This window comes from Sus scrofa, chromosome 13 (assembly GCF_000003025.6).
Source record: "Sus scrofa isolate TJ Tabasco breed Duroc chromosome 13, Sscrofa11.1, whole genome shotgun sequence".
Lineage (NCBI taxonomy): Eukaryota > Metazoa > Chordata > Mammalia > Artiodactyla > Suidae > Sus > Sus scrofa.
The window spans coordinates 112,976,033-112,999,013 of NC_010455.5; the positions used below are offsets into that span (position 1 = coordinate 112,976,033).

At 34.5% G+C, this 22,981-nt stretch overlaps 1 protein-coding gene and 1 pseudogene across 6 annotated transcripts in view; one reads left to right on the forward strand and one right to left on the reverse strand.

The window, feature by feature from the left end:
* Positions 1 to 22,981, forward strand: part of NAALADL2 (N-acetylated alpha-linked acidic dipeptidase like 2) — a 1,365,504-nt gene that overhangs the window by 125,922 nt on the left and 1,216,601 nt on the right. The window lies entirely within an intron of this gene.
* On the reverse strand, positions 13,909 to 22,203 carry LOC110256519 (annotated as a pseudogene).

A 22,981-nucleotide genomic window follows, 5' to 3' on the forward strand; every position in this document is an offset into this window, starting at 1 on the left:
ACAAGTCTTTCATTTTGGTGAGGTCTAGAATCCACTTTAATTTTTGCATGTGGTATAAGTTATTGATCAAAGTTCATTTTTTGCATATAAATATATAATTGTATATTCATATGATAAAAGACCTGTTTCTCCACAGACTTGCCTTTGCTCTTTTGTGAAAAATATATTTGTCCAGGAGGTCTCATCATGGCTCAGTGGTTAGCAAATCCAATTAGTATCCATGAGGATGTAGGTTCAATCCCTGGCCTTGCTCAGTGGATTAAGGATTTGACATTACCCTGAGCTGTGGTGTAGGTCGCAGATGAAGACTGGATCCCACATTGCTGTGGCTGTGGCATAGGCTGTCAGCTACAGCTCCGATTTGACCCCTAGCCTGGGAACCCCCACATGCCAAGAGTGCAGGCCTAAAAACACTCACACACACACAAATTGTCCATATATTTGTGGATCAATTTTTGACTCTATTCTCTTCCACTTTTTAGTTTTTCAGTCTTGATGTTAATACACAGAATCTTGCTTAAGTGGCTTATAACAAGTCTTGAAATCATGGAATATTATTCCTCCAATTTTTTTTTCCAGTTATTTTGGCTCTTGTAGTTCTTTTAGAATCAGTTTGTAAATTTCTACAAAACAGTTCTTGAGATTTTTCTCGGGATTGTACCAAATCAAATGTCAATTTGACAAAAAATACATTTTAACAATATTGAATCTTCTGAAACATAAGCACAGTGTATCTATTTTTTTATGTCTTTTTAAAACACTTTTTGTAATGTTTTGTAGTTTTGGGTCAACTAATCTGCATTTTTCTGTCAGATTTATCCCTATTTTATATACTTGATTCTATTTTAAATGTATTTTATTTTAATTTTGATTTTTGCTAATGTATAGAAATGTATTTTTATTTTAATCTTATATCCTACAAACATGCTGAAATACTTATCAGTTCTGAGATTTTAAAAAAAGAAAAAAACCCTTTAGGAGTTCCCTGGTGGCTCAGTGGGTTAAAGATCCAGAAATCTCATTGCTGCTGTGGCATGGGTTCCATCCTGGGCCCAATAATTTCCACATGCTACAGGAATGGCCAAAAAAAAAAAAAAAAAAAAAAAAAAAAAAAGGCAAAGAAACAAAAGAAAACTTTATTTTTTTTTAGAACGGTTTTATGTTTGTTGGGGAGGAAGAAGTTTCCTTCTTTTTTCTTCTTGAGTTCCTGTGGTTGGAAATTGACACAAGACAGATTAACAAGAAAAACATAAATATTTATTTTATACACACAGAGGTCTTATAGAAATAGAACCTTAGAAGTGTCCAAGCAGGCAGCATTTATACTTTTTAGACAAAGAAACAATAAATTTGAGAGGAATTGACCAGATAAAGAAACTAAGATTTGGGTGATTAACTAGTAGAAAAATAAGCAAAGTTTGAGCTTAGGTAGTAAATTAGAAAGATGTAATAAGGTGTGTTTATATGGGCTCCTGGGCCCTGAATTCAAATCCCTCTGGTAATAAGGATTGTCTTTCTACCTCCACCTCACTCCTGACCCCACATAGAGAGAAATTGTCTTTCTCATGGGAGATTTACTTTCTGTTTTCAGGGAAACAGAGAACAAGTCCAAAAGTGTCCCTCCTGAATCACTGAAGTAACTGTAATTAAAATAATCAATATGCCATTGAGGCATATTTGGGTGTGGCCTGTCCTGGACCCCAGTAGTTCCTTAGCAAAATTGAGCAGAAAGTACAAAATTCCCTCCTACTCTTAGACCAAGCATAATCTCTCCCTCTGTCAGCATTGCCATAACTTTTTAATTGGTTTCTTTTTTCTTTTTTCTTCTTCATATTTCTTATGCGTGGGTTTCTTGAGTTTCTTAGGTGTGTGGGTTTATAGGTGTCATTAAAAATGGAGAACTTTTGGCCATTATTTCTTTGAGTATTTTTTTTTTCTATTTTATCTCTGTCCTTTCCTTTGAGGAATCCAGTTTCATGTGTGTTAGTCTACTTGTCCCACAGCTTGCCGATGTTCTACTCATTATTTTAAAAGAAAAATCTGCTATTCACTTTGTGTTTAATTTTGGAGTTTTTCTGTGGCTATGCCTTCAGGTTACTAACAGTTTCTTCTGTATTGTCTAATCTACTATTAATTACAATGACTATATATTTTAACCTCACACATTATTATTTTCATCTTTAGACTCTTTATATTCCATGTCTCCTTAACTTTTGAACACACAGAATATAGTTACAATATGTATTTTAATGTAATGAACACTTTGAATTCAGAATAAGGGAATTTTGTTGTCGTCCATTAAACCAGGCATTAAAAAGATTTGCAAAATTGTAAATCAGTGCTCCTCTTCTTACTAAACATTTTCATAAAAATACACTATTTTAATATGCAATGGATTTTTGCTATTATTTTTAAATGTTAAATTTTTTATTTTAAATTTAAATACATTTTTATTTTATTTTTTAAAGTGTTCTTTTAATTTCCAACACAGTAAATATCAATAGGTATAACCCATATAAGCAAAAACTCTTTGGAGTCTTCAGTCCTTTTTAAGAGCACAAAGTGGTCCTGAAACCAGAAGGTTTGAGAGGTACTGATTGATTATCTGCACAGTCCTGCATTATCATGGTGGATAGTAACATTGACCCCATATAGTTTTTAGGACTATATGCTGTGGTGTGAATATTTGCATTTCCTCAAAACTCATGTATTAAAATCTCAATGCCCAGGATGTTGGTATTAGGAAATGGGGCCTTTGGGAGGTGATTAGTGCACGAAAGCAGAGCCTAATGAGATTAATGGTTTTATAATATTATATTGCTCATGCGTGAAATCTAAAAAAAAAGGATAGAGATGAAATTATTTACAAAACAGAAATAGACTCACAAGCACAGAAAAACTTACAGTTACCAAAGCGGAGGGGGGGAGGTTATTTAATTATTAATCTCTTTGATTAGGATTAAAATATACATACTACTATATATAAAATATATAACCAATAAGGACCTACTGTATAGTGCAGGTAACTCTACACAGTATCTTGTAACTAATAATGGAAGAAAATGTAAAAAAAAAGAATATATATATAACTGAATCACTGTACTGTACACCTGAAACTAACCCAGCATTGTAAATCAACTATATTTCAATAAAATTTTTAAAGTAAAAAAAAAACACAACTGACAAAAAGAGGCCTCAAGATCTCCCTTGCCTCTCCTCCATGTGAAGACAGAGTGAGAAGTTGGCAGTCTGCTATCTGGAAGAGAGCTTTCTCCAGAACCTGACCAGACTGGTACACTGATCATGGACTTGCAGCCTCCAGAATGGTGAGAAATAAATTTCGGTTGTTTAAGCTACCCAGTCTGGTATTTTGTTATAGCCTTAATGGACTGAGACACTATAGCAAAGTATTTCTTCATAAACTTCACAACTATAAATTCTAATGGATTAGATTTGCTAAAACATAAAGTATTATTCAGCAACAATTTGGGCATAGCCTTAATGATATGTGAGGTGGGAATGCAGTAAATCATGATATTTGAGGCTAAAGCTTTAGGTTCTAGCTCTTAAATTTATATTCTACTTCTTAATTATTTCATCAGCTGGGCCATATATTAATTTATTTGCTCAATTTTCAAATGGGTCAAATTGATTGAATATCACAGGGTTGTTCTTAGGATTAAATGAGATGACAGAGGTTGTAGCATTGAGAAAACTGTTGCACTATACTTATGTTAAAAGTTATTTATTGCTAGTGCTGTTTTGGCTTCTAAGTTAAAACAGAGATATAGTCTGAGATAATGTCAAATAAGGTCTGTCTCTCCTGGGCAAACTTTTGAGATTTTATGTTTGTTCACATTTAAATATGACCATTAAATAAATTTCAAATTTTTGTCTTGCCTACTAGAACAAAATATGTTGTTTTTATTTTTTCTGATAAAAATATGTGCTGCAATTAGCTGAGATTTTGACCTAATTATGCCCACTAATATTTATCTTTTTCCATAGCTATTTGTATTTTTCTCACAATTTGAAAAAATAAGTCATTTAGTGTTGCGTCTTAGTATAATGTAAGTAAATTAAATGTAATTTTTTTCCTGATGCATAAGATCATTTCATAACTTTAGAAGATATCGAGATTGTTTCCATCATTTTTTTTCCTAAAAATTTGCTCCTTCCTCCTTGCAGCATGTCTCAACTGCTTTTGCACAATATGTTAAAATAATTTAAAAATACTTTATTTTAAACCATAATTGAAGATACCATGTATATCTTTAAGGTTTCTGAAAAATTGAACTTTCTGTTTTAGAAAGAAAATTCCATCACTTTCACCTATAGTATATATGTTTTCAATTCACAATAAATTTCTTTCCAGTAAGAAAACAAAGGACTGGGAGTTCCCGTTATGGCTCAGTGGGTTACAAACCTGACTAGTATCCATGAGGATGCAGGTTCGATCCCTGACCTCACTCAGTGAGTTCAGGATCCATCTAATGTTTCTGTGGCTATGGCTGTGGTGTAGGCCGACAGCTGCATCTCTGATTTCCCTAGCCTGGGAACTTCATATACCACAAGGGTGGCACTTCAAAAAAAAAAAAAAAGACTTTTCATAAAAGATGACCTTATTTTAATATTTTAATAACAAATCAATAATTACAATCTTAAAATTATATATTTGATATTGATAGAACTATTTTGCTAGACTAAAATAGGTAAGAGTTACATATTTAAAAGTACAACAAATTAGAGTGCTTCTTATTTATTCCTGTTTTTCTATTTTTATTTCTGTTTGTTGACTGTTTTTGTTCCCATTTTATTTTTAATTTATTTTTTATTACTCAATGAATTTATTACATTTATAGTTGTACAATGATCATCACAATCCAATTTTATTTGCTCCCATTTTAAAAGTCTGAGGAGGAGTTCCCGTAATTGTGCAGTGGAAACTAATCTGACTAAAGATTTGTTAAGGATCCGGCATTGCCGTGAGCTGTGGTGTATGTCGCAGACGTGGCTTGGATCTGTCATTGCTGTGGTTCTGGTGGAGGCCGGCAGCTATAGCTTTGATTAGACTCCTAGCCTGGGAACCTCCATATGCCGTGAGTGCGGCCCTAAAAAGACACAAACAAAACAAACAAACAAGTCTGAGGGAAAGGGTACTCATAGTTGGAAGAGATTTAGAAATAGTGCTTCTTACATTCACCAAATAATACATTGTCATTAGTCCCACTTCTATTAATATCACTGAGCAGATTCTTGGGAATCTAGGCAATGAGTAATGGCACAGCAGAATAATGTAGACAAAGATGATAGATAACAAAATATACCTAAAATTATAACCTACTGGAATTTGGAATAACCTGAAAAGACATTGCTTTATTATGTTTGAGAATACATTTATTACTCAAATTACTTATGAGAAAAAAAATTTGCTGATAATTGCTAATTCTCTTTGAAAAATCTACGGCTTATACACTTTTTGTGGGAATTTTGGTAATTATAAATATGAGTCTTAGCGCCTTGGGTAAGAATGAAAAAAACACTATATTCTATAACCTTTATACTCTAGTGTTCAGCATATGTGGGTGAATGAGCAAGGTCAAATTCTATTTTAGCTGTGAAAGAGTTATAGTGAAAATATGCCAATAAGTTAGATCTTATGGAGCATGTTTATTCCAGTTTAACTGTGTAAAGAATATGATAAATAAATAATTTTTTATAGGCTGTGGTTGAAAAAGATCATTTTTCCCCTTGTCACATTGAAAATTCATATAATTTCTCCTTCCATTTAAAAATACTAAACAATTTGATTCTTTTTTACCCGTATTAATTTGATAGTTGTAATAGTATAGGTGAAATTTACTAAAATGAAAAGTGATTTTCATCAAAGCATGTTCTGCCTGTTTTCCTCTAGGACTTTTCTGAATCTATCTGGCTTACATTTAAGTCTTTATTTCATTTTGAGTTTATTTCATAAAAAAGAATGAAGTGTTGGATTTGCAGCAACATGCATGGACTTAGCATTTTGCTAAGTGAAATAAATCATACAGAGAAAGACAGATACTATATGATATCACTTATATGTGGAATATAAAAAATAAACTAGTGAATATAACAAAAAAGAAGCAGACTCATAGATATAGAGAACAAAATAGTGGTCACTAGTGTGGGGGATGGGGCAATATAGGAGTGGGAGGCACAAACTACGGGGTGTGAGAGAGGCTCAGGGAGGGATGTGTTGTACCACACGGGGAATGTAGCCAATATTTTGTACTAACTGTAAATGGAAAGTAACCTTTAAAATTGTATAAAAATTTAAAAATATAAGTAAAATAGTAACAAATAAAATGAAAAGTGAGTTTTTAAAGTGAGATAACTAATTTTTTTTCATCATTTTGATGTTATTCCATTTTGTGTTAGGAATACAGACACACGTGGAAGCTCAGGCTTTACAAAATCTTGTTTATTGTTGGTTTTTCTTCTTTGTTTTTCTTTCCATCTCTGTTCTCTTATATTTAGAGGGATTGAGAGAGAGAAAGGAGAAGGAATTCTGAATTTCCCCATTAGCTGGACTAAGCCTAATGAGAAGGCACTCAAGGAGGAGTACTTAAAAAAAGACAAAAAAAAGGAAAGAGGAGTTTCCATTGTGGCTCAGCAAGCAGGATAGGAACCTGACTAGTATCCATGAGGATGTGGGTTCAATCTCTGGCCCTGCTCAGTGGGTTAGGGATCTGGTGTTGCCCTGAGCTGTGGCGTAGGCTGGCAGCTATAGCTCCAAATCCACATGCTGCAGGTGTAGCCCAAAAAAAGCAAAAAAAAAAAAAAAAAAAAAAAAAGAGAGAGAGAGAGAGAAAATTTAAATTTTAAGGGAAAAAAGGATTAGTCTTCTTAGGAAAAAGCAGGACTTACTGGGTTTTCCATGGTCAAAATTTTTTATTGGTTATAGAAAGATATTATTTTGAATTATATATGGAGAAGGCAGTACATTCAGTTGCTCCCTCAGATCTGGGGGAAGATCCCACTTTCCCCTGCCCCATGCCATGCTTATGTCAAAGAAAAGAACTCATACTGTGGGAAACAGAATAGGTCTGAGACGCTTTCTATTCCTTTTGCATGTCAGTAGACTATGGGAAGGAACTCAAAGTTGGGAGAGAAGAGAGGAAAAATGCCATGAATTGCCTTGTTGTTTCCCACTCTTATCCAAACATCTTGTATTGCAAATGTCAGGGCTTTTCTTACTAAGTATTGTGGGTTGTTTTTTTCTGGGCTTTCTCTTTCATTAACTGATACTTAATAGTTTTCAAAGCTAAACCAATACCGTAACCCCCACTTCATAATTTTTATATAATAGTTTATAGCACTTACTAACCTGAGATTGGAGTCCATTATAAAGTGTTGTGGAGGCAAAGCATCTGAAGAGTACAGAAACACCACCTCTAACACAAACAATAAAAAAACTCTTCCCTCTGACTATGATAAAACGCATTTATTAAGCATGTTATTAAGAACATTTATTAAGTTATGTTCTAGGAACCGTGCAAAGTGACATGATGTATAAATGAGATAATCTACAGATGTTAAATTGATCTGTCTGTCCAATAATCATCTAGTTAATTACAGTTTCTGTCTCCTTCCCCAGTCATACATATATCCCAAGAGATCTGAATTAACCCAATAATTTGCCTTCCCTCATTTTACTTCATTTATCATGCATTTAACACTTGCAAATATTAAGGTTATATTTAAAAAAATATTATCATATATGCTAACTGATAGTATAAGATTATGAGTACTATTATGCAAAAGTTCTCATCAACTTCCTTTTTGACTCTTTACATGAAATTGAGTATGATTTTGCTGAATTAGTGATCAGCTACCTAATGATTCTAACTTTCATAATTAAGAGGGTCTAGCAATGATTTTTAAAAAGTATAGAAGAAAATATTTTCTTTCTTTCATTCATTCTTACATTTCCTTCTGTTTCCGTTAGCATCATTCATCTGTTCTCTGACTTTTCACTCAGCCTTTAAAATTCAAAGGGAATGATATCTAGGCATCATTTCTTATGTGTAGTTTTTGATATCACACACATCACAGCTGCCCAGGAAATGCATTTGATTTTCTCTGACTCTGAGAAGAAGCACTATCTTACTCAAACAACTTGTATGTCAGAAGTCAAGACTACTCACAAATGTGGCATTCTTCCAGGCAGAGACTTTACAAGTTGGAATTAATACCTGAGCAGGTCATCAACAGGAGAGCACTGGTACCAATAAGATTTTATTTGTAATCTGGGAAGTCACTATGTCCGTGATGAGCAATAAGGTCAATACCTGGCTTCCAAACACACTCAATGAGAGACTTTCCAGAAGTCAAAATCTTATATATGAAATCTCACATTAGCTGGAACTGAATTGGAGACTCTAAAGCATAACTGAGTTTTGAAGACAAGCGCTGAGGATCAGATGCTGTGTGGTGCTGATAAACTTGTTTCCTGCCTGGGTTAATTATGTTCAGTATATCCATAGGGGTGTAAGGGCTCTTGTTCCCTAAACATCTTAAAGGAATTGGTTAGCCTCAAGAAAAAGCATCTCTTTTTCATACATTCCAAAACTTATTTTATGAAGATACAGAAGAGATATTTTACAACTTAAAAGGTGACAGTATATTAATAATATTTATTCAAGTTTTGACATCATACAGGTTTTAGTTTGCTATGAATTTGACATTATTAACATGCAGATAAGCTGTGTAATGATTAGACATAGTTGTAACATAATATATAATAGTTATTAATAACCAGGTGCAATTATATGAATGCTTTGTATATAATCTTAAGTTACACACGAAGTTAGTCTTTATTTTCTACCATTTTCTGCATAAACAAGAAGACAAATTTCTAAAGCTTGTTCTAAATGAGGATGAAATAAATATAGACCTCAATAATAATGAAAATAAAGTTTAAACTGCATGTAAAGGGTCGTGGGAAGAGGGAGCAAGGTTGTGGAGATCAGAATGAAGTGATAGTTTAAAATAAACAAGTCAGACTTTGTTAAATTTAAGTAAGTAAAGCTTTGCATCTGTGCTCTCCATCAATGTCCTCTGTATTGAAGTGAAAGCAGTTTTAAGTGCATAATCCATTTGAGTTTACTGTTCAGTCTTCTGCATTGCAAATATATCAGTATTTAAAATGTAAAAGTGTTTTCATGTAATTCAATGTAACAGTTATTAAGTACTTAACAGTAATAGAAAGACAACCATATATTCTGAGTGATAACAGGTTAAGTCTTAATGGCTGTTTACTCAACAGGCTTATAAATTCACAAGATTGATCTTGATGAATACACCATCCTTATGGCTCTGGCCCATCGTAGCGTCAGTGTCCTAGTGTTGCCTAGTATCTGGTACTCAGATTCACACCAGTCACATGCCTTGTGAAAAAAAGTATATGAAGCAAATCTACATTCTTATTATCGTGTTAACATGGAGGTTGTAATGCTTTTCTGGGAAACTTCTTTCCTGGTATTATTTTATCCAGAAAGCCCAAAAAGTGGTCAGACGTTTGCTTAGGATATAAAGAGCTTGAGCAAAGGTATGCAAACTTTTTGTCTTATTTTAATTTAATTTAAGTAGAATTTTTTGTTCTACTTTTAGAATAAGTAAAATATTTACATTTTAGGAGTTCCCATCATGGTGCAGCAGAAACGAATCTGACTAGGAACCACGAGGTTGCAGGTTCCACCCCTGGCCTCCCTCAGTGGGTTAAGGATCCGGTGTTCCCGTGAGCTGTGGTGTAGGTCACAGATGTGGCTCGGATCTGTCATGGCTGTGGCTCTGGCGTAGGCTGGCAGCTACAGCTCCTATTGGACCCCTGGCCTGGGAACCTCCATATGCCATGGGTGTGGCCCTAAAAGGACAAAAAGACCAAAAGATAAAAATTAAAAAAATTTTTAAACATTTATGTTTTAAAAATCAAACAATACAAAGAGATGTAGAATCAAATTTCTGCTCCCACCAATGGCTCATTCATCGAGTCCCTCTGTCACTTCCATGGTAGCATTTTAATTTGATGTTTTCTTGTTTTTTAATTCAAATACAAGCAAGTCAAAATATGTATTCTTACCCTATCATATAAAATTGTAGCATACTAGAGACCATTCCATTCCCTGTATTTGTTTTTTTAACATCAATCTTAAAGATACTTTTATATTATTAGAAAACATTATTATTTTTGAGAGCAGTATAATATACCATTGTAGGTAATCTCATCAGTACTTATTGCTAGGTATTTGAGTTGTTTCTAGACTTTTCCTCTGGAAAAACATTGTTTTCATATATTATTTAGCACATGCCAAGTTTGTTAGTGAGATAAATTTCCCAGAGATAAGGTTGTTACATCAAGTACATTTCAGTTTTGATAGCTATTTGCCAAACTACCTCTGTGTGATTGTGCTAATTTATACTATTCCAAACAATACATAAGATTTTCTGTTTTCCTATAGCCAAGTGATTAAAGTATATTGTCAAATTCAGTATTTTTGTCATTCAGTGGATATGAAAACAATATATTATATATTTCAAATGCATATTTCTAAGTGAGGTTGTTCACATTTTCGTATGCTACCTTTTCATATATTTCAGAGATACCTATTTTCCTCCATGTTATTTGGTAGATAGTTTTATGGGAATTTCATACATGTTCAATGAGGCCTGAAGAATTTTCCCTGCCAATATTTGAACAGACCTCTCCAGAAACATCAATGTATCATTTCTAAGGACTTATTTTTATTTTAAATGGACAATTTTTGATATATGTTCTTCCTTTTGGGTATTTGGACTAATCACTTTTATGCTGTAGGGCAATTGACCCCACATCTTTATGTTCACACTTGGTTTTCTCCAAATAGGGGCAATAGATGATTTCTACTTTCTAAATTAATATCATGTTATTATACCCAAATGTCTTGATTGATTTTCTTTCTAAATTTCTCATGGCTAATCTCATTATTATGACTGGATTTTTACAAGTTTTAACTCTAAGAGGACAAATTTGCTTTCTTCTTTTTTTTCTTTTTTTGTCCTTTTAGGGCTGTACCTGAAGCATATGGAAGTTCCCAGGATAGGTGTCTAATCAGAGCTGTAGCTCCTGGCCTATACCACAGCTACAGCAATGTGGGATCACAGCCATGTCTGCAACCTACACCATGGTTCATGGCAACGCTGGATCCTTAACCCACTGAGTGATGCCAGGGACCAAATTCTTGCTTCCTCATAGATACTAGTCAGGTTCATTACCACTGAGCCATGACTGGAATTCCAGATTTTCTTTCTTTAAATCTAAGGTATTGACAAGAAAGGAAATACTTTACTACTACTGCCTGGTGCCACAAATGCAGACATACCATTATTTTTCAGTCTTTTAGATTTAAATTACATTAGGTTTTTTTTTGTTTTGTTTTGTTTTTTGTTTTGCTTTGCTTTTTAGGGCTGCACATGCGGAATATTGAGGTTCCCAGGCTAGGGGTCCAATTGGAGCTACAGTTGCTGGCCTTACTACAGCCACAGCAATGCCAGAGCCAAGCCATGTCTTTGACTAACACCACAGCTCAAGGGAACACCAGATCCTTAACCCACTGAGCGAGACCAGGGATGGAACCCAAAACCTCATAGTTCCTAGCTGGATTCATTAACCACTGAGCCATGATGGGAACTCCACATTAGGTTGTTTTTGTTTATTTTGTTTTTCCTAATTTATTTTTTTGCCAAACAACATACAGCAAAATAAAATGATATGACCTGACTTCCATTATGAATTACCAAAATCTGTTGATCCCTTTCCATCTTCCTCCTGGTTTGTTCTGCTTACCTAACTATCTGAGGATTAATTAATCAAAATCAAGAAAATGCCATATGAGACAGTATGTGTTCTATCTTCTTTGTTTGTTCTAATGTGTGAGCATATATATTATATAGTCTGTCTTTTTTCTGTTTCAATACTTTAATTATATATAGGATAATTACTTTCTTATGTCTATATCTTCTTAGCATCTCTTTCTAAAATGTACTTGATTACTGAGCATTATCTACAAGACAGATATTATATTAGAAGGCATTGAGGAGTCACAGTCTTTCTCCCTGAAGGGGTTCATTGTCTAGGGATAGAGAACTCTGTAAACTAGGTTCTTCAGAGAAGGTTAACCGAACAAGGAATTTTGAGCTGAGTTTTGATTGATAAGCAGGGATTTCCCAAGCACAGAGAATGGTGGGAGATACTGCATGTGCAAAGCAATGAGGATTGAAGATTTATACTTTATTGGGTAGGTCACAGGATGCTGGAGCCCAGGTAGGTGGAGTCTTAGATGTCAGGCTGAAGCCACAAGGAGTTATTGATGGATTGCAAATAGATGAGGGACACAATCAGATTCGTATCTTATACAAATCTAATGGTAGAGGGAAGAATGAATGGGAAGATGGCAACACTAAAATAGAGAAATCTGTAAGGATATAAAAAGTTAAGCCAAGAAATTATGGAGATTTGGAAGTGAGAAATGATAGCAGACCTGGAACACAAGAGATCCTTGACAGATAAAATCAGCATGATTTGTTCACTGATTGAATATGTAAGTGAAAGAGAGAAGATGGAACATAGAAGTCCCAGGCTCTGGTTTAAGTCACTGAGTGGACCATTATGTCAATCAACTGAGAATGGGAAGCCATACAAGTGGCTTTGAGGATAAGATGATGAGTTTGACTTGTGGGTGATGAGAGGAGAATGACAAATTGTTGGTTGAATATATTTTTGTGTAGCTTGAGAGAGAACTGGACTGCAGATTTAGATTTGATAGTCATCCATACATAGGAATGATATTTGACGTTACTCGTATTGATCAGATTGTCCAGGAAGCATGAGGTTACACCCCTGCATTTCTACTACTACCAACCAATATTTAATGGATAAATTATTTCAACTCTTGAAAAGAAGCAGCAAAGTTTCTCAGGAAGCTGACTCTGAGGGAGATGGAATAGAATTTAAAGAGAACCCTGTTATGGAAGCCAAAAATCCAAATAATTTTTTTTAAGAAAGCTTATGATTTTGTTTTTGTAATTTTATTAATAGTACACAAATGGTTAATGGAAAGGCATCATCAACTTGACTGACCTAATATTAGTTACCCTATGGAAAAAGTATTTTCTATTTTACCAAACTCACCTAATGCCTATTCATAAGAAGGATTAAAATGTCATCTTGGACCCCAAGTTTATACACTAGATTAAGCTAACTTATACAATCTGACATTCTTTAAAAAAACCTAAAAAAATGTCACTTAAAGTTCTTCAACTTTACAACACTGCCCAAGTTGCTTGCTAGGCTAGGTTTAGAGGCACTAAATAAAAATATCTGTGAGACTGTTTGATGGGAGGTCTTTATAATGGTATATCAGAAACACATTTGGAAGGGTAAAAAAAAAAAAAATACTCTCATCCATTTCTTCAGTTTCTTATTCCTTAGTGTCAACATTAATAAATTAATTAATGTCCATGTGAAATATTATGACAACATGTGAGTTATACAGTGTATACTATACTGAAGAGCAAATCAAGTAGCAAAGGACATAACAGTCTGGGAAGTCCCACTCAAGCCTCTCTATTTGTGCTTTATTGATCTGGACACAAGTACGTAAGTTTGGAAGGAAAAGACAGAATCTTGCAATGTTTCCAGAATGATAATTATCTTTCCCACTATGAATTAAATTAGCCCATGCAGCCCAAGCTAATAACACTCAAATGGGCAGCTGCTATGAAAACAACAGTAGTCCTCTGGTCTGTCTTTCACCATCATCACAAAGGTGTTTATCTCTACTGTAGTGTTGGCCCAACCTCCTCCACAAGGAGTAAGGAGTACACATTCTTGCATAGAAGTCTGGTCGTTTTCTGTAGCACAATTTTGTTCCAATATTTATAATGATATTTCAGTGAGTCACCTATTCCTCTGTATATTCTGATTAAATGACATCCAAGAGCATCAGCAGATCATCACCCTCACTGTACATGAACAAAAGGCTTGGCCTGGTATGAACTCTGGGCAATCAGTCAGTTGAGAGAAGTCTGTCTGTGGCACGCTACGTGCAGGAGGACATGGAATTGGCCATTTTTCTTGTTCTTTTTTTTTCCTCTTTCTTGTCCACAATTTCCACTTCTGTGCTATCTTTCGGGTCTCTAAAATGAGATTAAGGTTTGTGCTGAGAGCTTGAGCACGGTGAAAATCAGCAATCAGGGAAACAGGTAAGAAACCTTGCTCATCCATCTTTCTCCTAAGAAAGAAGTCCTGTTCCAAGTTTTCTATACTGAAATAATTTTCAATTTGACCCTTGATATACTCTTTAAGCAGTGCTTCTTCGGCAGAATACACCTGAATGCCCGTACCATCATCATAGTAATACATCATACTGGTATTAAGTTCTGTTTGAAATGGTTGATCTGTCGTTTCACCATGTTATCGATAACCGTATGAATATCAAAGTTCAATCGAGGGTTTGCTCTGCCTCGTCCTCTTCCACGTCCTCGGCCTCTTCCTTGGCCTCTAAAAGAACCTTGGATATTACCACTTCACTTCTCACACTGGAAACTTCACCTTGATCATCTCTCTTTTCTCTTTCACACCTCCAACTTCATGTATCATTTCTCCTATTGTTATGTGATGATTTATTTGTTTCAGGTTGACCTCTTGAGCTCTTGCAGGACCCTGGTCTTTCTTGACTGTCTGGTCTTTATCATCTAAGTGGAGTAGTACCCAGTTGTGCTTATTAGCTCTCTTTCATTGATTCCTTGATTGAGTTTCATCCTCACTGACATTTTCACCAGGACCATTTAATTTTGTTTCTCAGCTTTCTTTGCTTTCACTGTTACTCTCTTTTCAAACTTGTCTTCTTTTTCTTTTTTCTTTTGTGGCTTCTTATTTCCTTGACTGGTGACACTCTGATATTCAGTGGTCACTAATTCACTTGGTGTTGGCCAATTCACCATATTGTTGAAATCACTAGCTTTGTTGGATTTTTTTTTTTTTTTTTTTTTTTTTGTCTTGAGTTTTCCTGCTTTTATAATTTTGGGGGAAGTGAGCTCTGGTGCGGAGAGCAGCGGAAACACTGCAAGCCAGGGCTGGAGGACCTCTAGTGGAGTCTCCAAATAATTTTTAAAAGCAGTCTTCAAATTGGTTAGATGTTAGAGAAATCAGGTAGAATTACACGTTTTTGAGTTTGTCTCTTATCTCAGATGACAGAGACCTAAGTTTGAAATGATGTATTCTCTGACTTCATTGTTTAGAGTATAGTGGGGAGAGAAATGCAAATGATTCAATAAAATTTATTTTAATGAGGAAATTATGTATAAAGTATGAAACAAAATCTGGATGGGGTAAAGGAAGATTTCAGAGGGGAGATATATTTTGAGATCAAACTGGAAAGACAAATGGTTTTCTAGTACCAGAGAAATAGGTTAAAAGAGAGTGCTACATGCTTATAATAACACATCATTTTCTAAAAAAAAAAAAAAAATGCAAGTGGTACAGCATCACTAGAACACAAATTCTCAGTAGTGGGTATAAAGATAATTTGGAAAGGAAGGGATGAGAGAGAGAGGAGAGAGGATAGTTGACATAGTAGACATAGGATAGTTGACATGAGATAGTAGATTTGATTATGTCATCTTTAAGGAGCTCAGAAAAATTTCTGAGCCATGCTGAATTATAATCAGTACTAACCAACAAATATTTACAGATACCCTAACCCTCCTTCCAAGCTCATGATTGTAAAGCACTTCCTGAAATTTTGCACTTGGGTGGAGCCAAATGACTAGTACTGGCCAATGAATTGTGATACATTTCATCTCTGTATATGAGCCTTAAGCATTGATGCAAAATTCTGTACAGCTCTTTATTGCCCCAGCACAGTATTGTGTATATTCCACTGCTTGGAGTTACCGCTATGAGCAGACCCTTCTCCTGACCCACAATGGACACCTGGTATAAACCATGAATCTCCATTGTATTAAGTTATGGTGATTTGGAAGTTGTTTTTTTTCTATAGCACAATTAGGTCTATTATGACTGAAAGATAGATATTTAAAGATAATAAGAAGGTAGAATCAGTAGGATATTGTAGTCTACTAAAAGTAGCAGGTAAGAGGGAGAAAGAGAAATCTAGACTAATGAACAATGTAAAAGATTATCCATTGCATTTAACAGTTAGGTTGTCATTTGTGATTTTAAAGAGCGTCTATCTGGGACATGATGAGGAGGAGAGAATGTTGATGGACTTTAGAGTAAATGGGGAAAAAGACGTGGAGACAACCAGTGTTGAAATCAATAACATGAAAACTAGACTAGCTAATGATGAAATATCTGAACCTGCAATATATAAATACATTTTCTTCTATTGTAAGAAAATTTTATAAGCTGTATTACCAGAGATTGAAATCAATGTTTTATAAAACAACAACAGCAGCAAAATTATGGCTACATTTAATAGTTAGAATACACAACTAGTTTTGGGAAATGAAGGATTCTCTTTTGATAATAGGTACTAGAGCAATTTCTGCTTTCCTTTACAAATTCTGTCTTTAATTTATATGACATTTATATGAATAAATTCATCCTTTATTTCTAAGACTTCAATTTTTGTTTGATTGTCTTTCAAAACATTTCAGTTTTCTGAATTTGATGTTTTTAAGAATGAAAGAGGCAATATCTAGGTTGCCATTTAGCTAACAATGCAAATGTATTTCAAATTGTAAGATAGACACATCGTCCATTGTAGTTATTTTGTAAAGGCAAGGAAACCGTATTTACATCTTTTTGATTGTCACCTGTAAATGAAACATAATGATTTAATACAAGGTTATTAAATAGCAGGCAGCTGAGATAACACTAATGCAAAGTGATGGCAAAGACCAGCATAAATCCATAATATGATAAGTGTTGCCAATTATGTGATTTTTATTCTGAATCATATATAACCTATCAAACTGTTGCTGTGTGCGCTTTTAAACATGCTGCTCTATGAATATTTTTTCCCATTAAGCTTTTAAAATCTTGAATAATCATCCAAGTACCATGCATTCCTTTTTTGTAGTGTATGTGGAGTCTTAATCCATAAAGATTCTGGAAAGAAATATACCTTTGCAAGGAGGAAGTGAGATGTTTCAGATAAAAAAAAGTAACATGGAATAGTCCAATGTGGCGTATTTGTTACCTATATAGTGACAGTTGTCAAAATAGCTATTGTGGAATTGTATTAACATAGACACTGTCCAAGGTTAAGCATTTACAGTAAGTGTTTTATTACAGCAAACACTGCGCTATGCTCTTTAGGGTCAAATCTGCAGGCATTTAATTTCAGCAATTGCCATAATAGAGGCATTATGATAATGTCTCAGCCTCTTGGGTACACATAGACTTTGGATGCTATTATATATTTTTTTCTTTTCCTTGCTTTTAAAGCTTTCGTCTGTAATCCACACATTACTTGGAAAAGCAAAGATTTATATCCTTCCTATTTGAATATTTGGAACTTGGTTTCAAAGGTTGAAATGAACATAATCTAAGAATAAAATGGCATATTACAGAAAGGGGAATAATTTTTCAAATGTTTTAGATCTTCAGTCACAATGGACTCATCTTTATCACAAAGGCCACATCTATTTTTTCTGAGTCTCACCTTCAAAATTAATGAATTTCAAAATGTTTTACATTTCCCATAGGTAAACTTAAACTCAGTTATTCTATCACACTATTTTGTTCATTGATTAAATTATCACTATATTTAAAAGAACATAATTTAATAAGGTATTACTTTTTATCCTATAAATTATAGGCACAGTTACTGTCAGCAGGATGTTTATAGTCTAAGAGAAAAAATGCAATACTTAAGAGTTTGGTTTGCTTGATAGTCACACATGTATCTGTTTTAAATCTTTTATTTATTGAAGTTATAGCAAGAGAAATATAAATCTGTTATTCCCTTTGCTTAGATATCTGGAAAATACACAATCTTTCCTAAGTCTTATAAATTACCCCATTTATGCAAAATATATCCTGATTCTTTTTTTTTTTTTTTAATTGTGAATTTCTAGTACCTCAGCCTGTAGATATACTATGGGTTTGGTTGTAATTTGCACCTGTTTATTTGTTAGTTTGCATTTATTTTTCACAGCTGAAATAAACTCTTTTTTTTTTCTAGTTTGCATTTTAAAAGAGTAATTGGAGAAATATAGTTGACTCGTTTTTAGTTACCTTTTTTTTAATGGCTGGAACTTTCAAAGTTTAAAGATAAGCTCAAGGGAATATCAATTATATTTTTTCAGAAAGTGTGTTAGATCACTCTAATTTCAGAAAAGCAATATCAGAGTTTTATCTGCTGATATTTTTAAAAAAATTTTCCTTAAATTTAGTATTCTCATCTGTTGATTTTTTTAAAAAGTATTTTTCTTAAATTGAGTATTGAGTGATTCTTAAATATTTCGGGGATTGGACTCATGGTTTAAGAAAAAGCATGATAAAGACAGTAATATAATTATATAATTAAAAGCAAGGTTTATCAGAGTCTTTATTAGATATCTATAATATTTTTATTAGAGTTGGAAGAGGATAAATGAACAGGGACCCAACCATTCATATTCCTGTTTAAGCTTTCTTAAGACTAACTGATGAAATCCTTTAAAAGTAAATAATTTCTTTGGTATGGCCCATGAGTTTGAGTTGTTCCCTTGACGCCCTAGTTTCTAGTTAGTCTTCAAAGATATGCAATTGAAAACCACATATGTGCTGTCTTTGTTCCTCATCTGTGACCATGGTAACAACAGAGTCTCATCTCTGATGTCAACAGAAAGTTTGAACAAGTAGGGTAATCTTTGGAGGACTATGACCTATGCTGAGACCAAATGAAAATATAGATTAAGGCATAAATTATATTATCTGTGATTATTTATGAAGACTGGCAGACCCAGGCTGAGAGAGAAAGTTGAATGGAGATGAAGGAACTAGTAGCAGGTCTGTATCTCTTCAGAGAGTCTGGGCTTCACTTCAAAAACATACCAGTCAGGGAGTTCCTGGCATGGCTCAGAAGAAATGAATCTGACCAGTATCCATGAGGACAGAGGTTTGATCCCTGGCCTCGCTCAGTGGATTAGGATCCAGTGTTGTGGTGAGCTGTGGTATAGGTTGCAGATGCAGTTCAGATCTGGCATTACTGTGGCTGTGGTGTAGACCAGCGGCTACAGCTCCAATTCCACCCTTAGCCTGTGATGCTGCCATATGCCACAGTATGGACCTAAAAAGACTGAAAAAAAAAAAAAAAATACCAGTAAGTACAACTTGGAAAATGAGAATTTATTTGTTTACTAATTCATCAAATACTTTTTTGAGTGTCTCTTATAGTCTAGTCTCTTCTAGTATCAGGAAACCATATAAACAGAAAAGAGAAGAAGGTCCATGCTTTTATGAATCTTAATGGGAAGTGGAAGATAGCAAACAAGAAAAACAACAAAATAGAGAAGTAACAGATAATGATAACATATTCAGGGCATTAAAATGGGAGGGATATGATAAGTAGCAACTAGGTAGAGTCTGTAGATTAGGTCATCAAGAAAGTCCTCAGGTGATGCTTATGCTTATATAACACTTACATGAGGGAGCCAATTGTATTTTAACTTCTCTGAGGGTATTCCCAATTTAAAAATATACCCCTCTACTATGAACTGAATGTCTGTGTTCCCCCAAAATTCACATGATGGAATCCTATATCCCAATGTGATGGTATTAGGACATAAGACCTTTGGGAGGTAATTTGGTCAGGAGGTGGAGCTCTTATGAATGGGATTAATGCTCTTATAAAAGAGATCCCATAGAGCTCCCTGGCCCCTTCTGCCATGCAAAGATACAATGAGAAGTCTACAGCCTGGAAAAGGCCACTCACTTTCCCATCCTGGCACCCTGATCTTAGACTTCTAGCCTCCAGAACTGTAGGACATAAGTTTGTGTTCATTATAATCCACTCAGTTCCTTCAGTTCCTGGTATTTTGTTATAGCAGCCCAAATGAACTATGGCACCTCTTTTATGCTGATGTCTGAGAAAAATGAAAAATAAAACAGGATCAAATATGGAAAGAGCACGTTTTTCTAATAGAGGCCAGATTGGAGTATACAGCTTAATGTAAAAGCCGAAGTTTGACAGCCTCACAGTTCTAGTCTCTGACAGTTTCTTTGGGTAGAAAGGCCTTCCATACACAAAGAGAGAGAGCCCATAAGCCTTTGTCTTGAGGGGGCAGGCTCACTGTCCTGGCCAAGAAAGGCCAAGTAGAGCAGAGCATCCAGGCTAAAGAGAGGCAAAGCATCATAGTAGTGGGGATCACTTCACCTGTAAAGAAGCATTAGGAACAAGGAAAAAATCAGTCCACCAACATCATACCAATATCTCCGAGAAGGGTATAAAGACACAAACTTGGAAATGTTTTTGGATGTTCTGGAAATGGAAAGAAGGTCACTGGGAAGAGACCACAGTGCAGAAGACAGTAAAATCAGACAAGGCTGGAAAGTTTGGCAGAAGCAAGTTCATGTCGAACTGTGTAGCCAGACTTCAGAGTTTGGATATTTATTTTAAGTGAAACTGGGGATCTCAGGAGGACAAGTGACACACTCTGACTTAAATTTTCAAAATTTATCCCTAATTTCTATTTTGAGAATATATTGTTATGAGGGGATTGTAAGATAGGAGTCCACTGCTGATATCTAGGTTAGAGGTATAGTGGCTTGGGAAAGAGTGATCATAGTAGAGAGAGAGAAAAGTAGATGGGTTCTGGATTTAATGATAGAATACATTTGGGAGATGAGGGAAAACGAGGAATTAAGCATAGCATTAAATTTTTTTCAGAATAACTACATTCCATTTGCTGAGAAGACAACTTGTGGAGGAACACACTTGGTTGTGGGGAAAGGGAATCTCACATTCTAAGCTGAGAAGTCTAGTAGATATGCACATGGAGGCACCATGCATGTTGGTTGGTGTGAGCCAGGATTCTCTGGGAAGGGCCAGCACTGATGACATAGACTTATATATCCTCTTTATATAGATGATATTTAAAACCATGGGATTGAATAAGGTCATCCCAAAGAGCTTGTAGATAGATAGGACTTCTATCTTTGTTATCTCAGGAGGAGAGAAACCCAAGAAAGAACAACTGGTTAAGTGGCCAGAGAACCATGTATGTGTGGGATTACAGTTGCAAAAGAAGGAAGCATTCAAGAAATAAACAATAGGCACAACTTTTAACTAGAAAAAAATATGCATACATGAAACAAAGTAAATGAATATACATGCACACAGGTACACATACATAAGGGTGAAGAACACATACCAGTAGCAGACATAGTGTGTATTTTAAAGATTTGATGTTAGCTTCAGCTTCCTACAAACCTACTCACAAAATTATTTAATTTTGTTGTTGGTACTTAAAACTTTATTTTTATCTTTAGTGGTTTAACAAATGATGGTCAAGTGCCCTAGCCTAACAGTGATTGAAAATCTGCATCTTATATGATAGTTAAATATCCTAAACAAGACTGCCATAAATTTTTATTTTGTACCATCTTAGATATGTATTGTTATCTGTTGCTGTGCATTTTGTTGGTCCTTCATGAATTTTCATTAAATCCTAGATATAGTGCAGCATATTGAAGCTGTGTTATTTATCAAGCCAACATGATTTCACTTAGTTGGATCCATGAGTCTGTGATTATTCACTAGAAATGCATTGTATTGGTCAACTTCAGAAGCTCCATTTCTCTTTTTCTTTTTTCAGTTTTGCACTTATATTTATTCTTATACTCCTTCATAAATCCAGTATTTTAATTAGATATAGTGATTTATATTTAATAACCCATTCTTATGATTCATACTTATTTTCCCATTCTAAATGAAGTCACAAAACTTTTTATTTGTTGTATACCTAACAATGTGAATAATAACACATTCTGGAATTGGCTGTTACTCAGTTTCCTTTACTAATGTTGTGATTCTAACTACTGAAGTATCAGAAATATATTGAAAAACCATGCTGTTATACTTAACCTGCAGAAACTCTCAGCCCAGGCTGTGTATCAGAATCACTTGTGAAGTTTAAAAAAAAAAAATAGAGTAGCTTGGGTTGAGAATTACTGCATTAGGCTATATTGTAGGAGTACCAGCTGAGCTTGTTATATCATAAAATCTCCTAAAATATTGATTCCAATCTTCTATGAGTGAGGCATGGGGTAGAAGCATAAAAGCTTTGCTCTAGCCTTAAACAAGAAAATAGACATCAGTAACATAACTTCAAATGGATGAGAGCAAGAGAAAAGTGTTGATAGATTGGAAAAATATTGTTCTTCTGCCCTGTGAAATGTCAAGATTCAGGAGTCATTGACCAGATTTGTTATCAATTCAGAGACATCTAAAGATGGGGAGCACAGGATATGAGAATCTCTATCTTGGATCTATTTTGGTAGTTCTCAGTCATAAGACCTCTTAGTGTTCTTTAGCTCATTCTGCAATCAAAACTGTTTTTTTTTTTTCATTTAAAAAAGTATAACAATAATTCATATTTATTATAGATAAATAGTAATGATAATCTGGCAATCAGAAATAAGCACTTTCATATTATTTTCACATTGAATAACCTTTCAGAATTTTATGTGTAGGCAGTAGAATGTGGTAAGAGGCAAGTATATTTTCTGGTTAAGAAAACAGTCTTTGGAACCGGATGGACAATTTTTGTTTATTTTTCTTTACTAAGTTTTTTTTTTTTTTTTTTTGTCTTTTTGTCTTTTCTGAGGCCACTCCTGAGGCATATGGAGGTTCCCAGGCTAGGGGTCTAATTGGAACTATAGCTGCTGGCCTACGCCACAGCCACAGTAACCCAGGATCTGAGCCGCATCTGTGACGTACACCACAGC